We start from the raw sequence: 4,910 nt of genomic DNA, 5'->3' as shown, positions 1-4,910 counted from the left end.
CCAATTCTACACCGGTCCCCATGTCTCCGACAAATAATGAAGGAACAACAAATAATCAACAGCCGAAGGCAACCTACAAATCTTAAGAAACTTCTAAGGAAAGCAAGATTTGCATCAGAGGAAGAAATAATGCAAGTTACCAAATGTGGGGACCCCTGTTGTGGGACATGTGATTTGATAGAACAGGGACCAGTAAAAAAATTCAAGAATGTAAAAGAATTGAAAGTGAATGCAAATATGAACTGTAAAAGCAAATACCTGATGTATTGTATCACATGCCCACGATGCAACGAACATTATATTGGGGAAACGAAAACGAAACTAACCAACCGGGTAAATGTGCACAGACATCAAATAAAACATCTCACACTTAGATGCGTACCATGTTGTGATCATTTGCACACCTGTGCACAAGGATAATTTACAATTTGCACTCTTCATAAAATAAATGAAGAGAACTACCTTCTTCGGAAGGCAAAAGAGGAATATTTTATAAAATTAATGAGTCCGAAACTAAACTGGAAATAGTCAACGACAATTTTACTGAAAACAGCTTTAATTATATTTTATAACACGAGCTTGAAAACGTTAAGAACTGAAAGCGCTTGCATATCTATTAAAGCAAAAGCAGCACACATTTTGTGAAATCTCTTCCCATTTCGAAAAAGTTTCTTTCCTCAATCTTAAGTGTTTGAGGAAAAAATCTTCTCTCCAAATATATATATATATATATAAGTGTGTGTGCGCGTGTTTATTAACTATAATAACATTCATAAAAATAATTATAATTATTTTAAAAAACATTTACTTGTTCGTCCACATTTTCTTCAGTTTCGCCTCTACCAATTAATCTAAACAAGTTTTTGTATTCAGAAATTTCTTCTTTACATTACTGACCACCTTAATTAAATTCATTAACATATGCTTTGATATTTCTCTTTGAATACTTATTTAATTTTGTTCCTCTTCAATTCTTTTATATCTGCCGTATATTTCGATTTTTGCATTTTTGTTTATTCAATTTTTTTCTGTTTCACACTTTCTCTCATTTATATTGGAAAATAATGCTTCAATAAAATGTAATAATTTATTTCTAACCATTTCTTCCAAGATTTATTGAAATATAATGAACATAATTTTCCTTTATTCAATAAATAGGCGCAGGAGTGGCTGTGTGGTAAGTAGCTTGCTTACCAACCACATGGTTCCGGGTTCAGTCCCACTGCGGGACTCCTTGGACGAGTGTTTTCTCCTATAGCCTCGAGCCGACCAAAGCCTTGTGAGTGGATTTGGTAGAGGGAAACTGAAAAAAGCCCATCGTGTATATGTATATGTGTGTTTGTGTGTCTGTGTTTGTCCCCCAAACATCGCTTGACAACGGATACTGGTGTGTTTACATCCCCGTAACTTAACGGTTCGGCAAAAGTGACCGATAGAATAAGTACTAGGTTTACAAAGAATAAGTCCTGGGGTCGATTTGCTCGACTAAAGGCGGTGCTCCAGCATGGTCGCAGTCAAATGACTGAAAGAAGTAAAAGAGTAAACATAAGTGTAGTTTAAGTTGTTTCCATGCAATAGACATGTTATGCCATTTAATTAATAACGGATAATTAAAATTCTTTGTAATTAGCACGTTTTATTTATGTTAATACAGTAGAAGCTCGGTTTTCGAAGAACTTGTTTCTTTATTGCCCACACGGGGCCAAGATATGGGGATAATACAGTCTATCCGGTTCATCGTCCCCCTCCCCCCGAAAAGCTGGGTGAAGTGCTCCTGAAAAGTGTTACACATCTCCTCGGGTTCGATCATCAACTCACCTTGTACGTTCTCCAAAGGTCGAATTGTAGAATCATTACCACGTTGGGCTTCCACCACTCGGGCCCAATCAGTGGCGCTGATCCCCTCGCAACCCATTGCACTACGTCTAGCCCTGACAATACACCCCATATGCTTGGCTTCGAGGTGCTGGTTTAATTCCAGTCTCTTCACCTTCACCTGGGTTGCATTGCCAGTTCTCATGTCTTCCTCTAGGTCCTTAACTAATTCCTCTTCCCTCCTACGGAAAAGGAAAAAGCCATGCAAAACAGAAACAGAACCCCACCCCACAACTACCCAACGCCCACCCACACCCTCTTCCTCCCGCTCACCCCTTACAGACGCTGAACCACCCCTCTGACACACAAGAAGCCGCATATAGACACAAGCCCCCAACCTTCCCCACCTCTGGAAAAAAGGCAAAAGAATAATTACGCACTAATGTACGATAATTCAAACAGAAACCTTTGCGAGGAGATAAAAACATGGAAATATATCAGAGCAGTTGAAATGAATAAATATGATAACGTTCAAGAATGGCATTGAAGTCTCTTATTGAACGAAGAACAAAAAGAAAAAATTGTAATGTTTAAAAGGGACTACAAAATTTCGGAAGACAAATTACCATGACAATTGACGTACGTGCGGTTATTGGAGGAGTACAAGTTCGATATACTGGCAGGTACGAAGTATAAAAAGTGATTAAAAGGTATAAATTAAGCGGCTCAGAGGTGGAGCTCAGGAACTTCATTCCATTTTCATTTATCATTCATTTTGTAACATAAGTTTTGTTGGGCTTTTTTACTTGTTTCGTTTGTTCTATGTCCCCACATGTCTTTGTATTGTCCCATGTCGTTGGCCCTTTATGGGCAATAAAGAAAGAAGTTGTTCGAAAACCCCACTCGCTTAGTTTGGATTCGTCCTTCTATGTGGTTCCTTTTGTTGTGTTACTGTTGAATTGGTCGAGGTGAGAATTTTTTTGCTGTTACTTGTAGAAGAATTGCTATTGTTGAAATTATTGAAAAAACTGTTTATTGATTTGTTAAAAAGCAAGTTGCTGTTAATTCCCCGGCGCGGTGGGGAATTATTATAACTTTTTTCTTGCTGTGAAAGCATAATTTTTCTGTACGGCGTGGGCTGAAAATTTTGAAAATCTTGTTTTGTGACGGCATTTTGCTATCTGTGTAAAATGGACAATTTGAACACCCCAGAACTATCTCTGTCAGAAGATGATTCTCAATAAACGAAGCAGGAAATGAACAAGTGTGAACCGAAATACATCAAGTGTAACTCCCAGGAGGGAGGCGAGGAAACAACAAATAAGCAGAATTCACCTGTAAAATTGAATGTCAAAAAGAATGTTGTGGCGGCAAGCCTGGCAACCGGCGAGACGCCAGCAAATTGTAAAAAGTCGCCGATGAAAATAAAATCATGAAAATCAACACGGAGACTATGAAACTATGAGACTATGAAATGAACATGAAAACATGTTGACGAAAAGGAAGGGACAGAAATAATGTAGCCCCTCCACAAAACATAGCAGAAGTGTTTAAAAGAAGCATAATCTATAAGACTTACAAAGTGAAAGAGAAGAATTGACCACGTCTCAGAAAAAGAAGTTGAAAGGTGTCTGAAACCCATTTGGCACGACATGACGTACCTCACAAAAGGTAAGAGATATACATCGGTAGAGGTTAGAATGAAGTCTGGGGGAAAAGCGGGGCTCCATTCAGTTGACCCATTAAGAACCGAGGAAGTGGTGCTCCTGCCCACATATATGGGGAGGAGACTTCGAGGATCAATATAAATAATATACTACCAGAGGTTAAAACAGAGTGGCTAGTCGCAGCAGTAACATTGGGACCAGAAGAAAAGACCACACTGCTAGAGGCAGTGGTAATGGAAGAAAGAAACTGGCAGGGACAAGGTGTTAAAATTACAATTCGAGCCGAGCCCCTGACTCTGGAAGAAATTCCAGAGATTATACAAGTAAAGAGACCAGATTAGTGGTAGTGGTCGAGGGGAGGAAACCACTGTGCTTTAAATGTGGAAAAAAGGCCATGTAAGGGCCGAGTATGATCCTCCCAGAGAAGAAGCAAAAGAAAAAAGGCGAAGAAGAAACGCAGGAAGGAAAAGAAAGAGAAATCAGCAGCGGAACACCAGTAAATAACAATGAAGGGGAGGAGTGGTCCGTGACTAAAGATAAAAGAGGAATCAAACCAACCTTCCCGGAAAAAAAAACAAAGGAAGGTCATTTAAAAAGGCAAAGAAGCCAATAAAAACTAAAGAGAAGGAAGAAGAATGTTACATGGCGGTACGGGTCTCAAACAGCAGAGTAATGAACCGCCTGAACTCCACCAAAGCCAAGTATATTGAAGAAGAGAAATGTAAAGACGGTACTGCAATTTATCGCATCGCCTTGCGAACAAGTTTAGGAATGAATGATGTAGACCTCCTAAGAATGGACATCTCACCTCTTTCATTTTCGTTATCTTTTTTTCAATTTCTACATTTTTTCTGTATTGTATCATTTTCTCAATTGTTTTCCTTTCAGTGTTTCTGATTTCTATCAATACTCTTTTCTACTGTTGCTGGGTTTTCCATCTCTTTCTTCTCTGCTTGTCTCTCGTTCGGTGTTGTTATCATTTCTCTTCTATCTTCCACTTCATACTTTCTGCAACATTGCGTAGGCCACTGGGCAGGTGTCGCCATGAAAATGCTTTCTCTCATGGTCAATGCGACGATCACACATTACTCTCCTTCGTCCCCTGCATTGATATAAACAGCGAATATGAGGTTGAATGTCCACAGCAGAGTTCAAAGTCTATCTTTGCCAAACGGCTTTACTCTGTGTGGTTTAGGTTCGTTACTATGGCAACAGTCCGGATACTTATTGACCAGCCCTCTCCCTTGTTTGGACTTTTTGTATATTTCTGATGAAGAGCTCCGCTCGAAACGTGAAAATCTCTTTCTTTTCTTTCCTTTCCTGAGCGTCCAGTAACATTGTACTTATTCCACGTCATCGCGTTGTTGTTTTTTCGTGTTCTTTCTTGCTTGTTCATGTTTGGATTGAATATATATATATATATATATA

The sequence above is a fragment of the Octopus bimaculoides genome, chromosome 1 (assembly GCF_001194135.2).
Source record: "Octopus bimaculoides isolate UCB-OBI-ISO-001 chromosome 1, ASM119413v2, whole genome shotgun sequence".
Lineage (NCBI taxonomy): Eukaryota > Metazoa > Mollusca > Cephalopoda > Octopoda > Octopodidae > Octopus > Octopus bimaculoides.
This window is presented reverse-complemented; position numbering follows the sequence as displayed.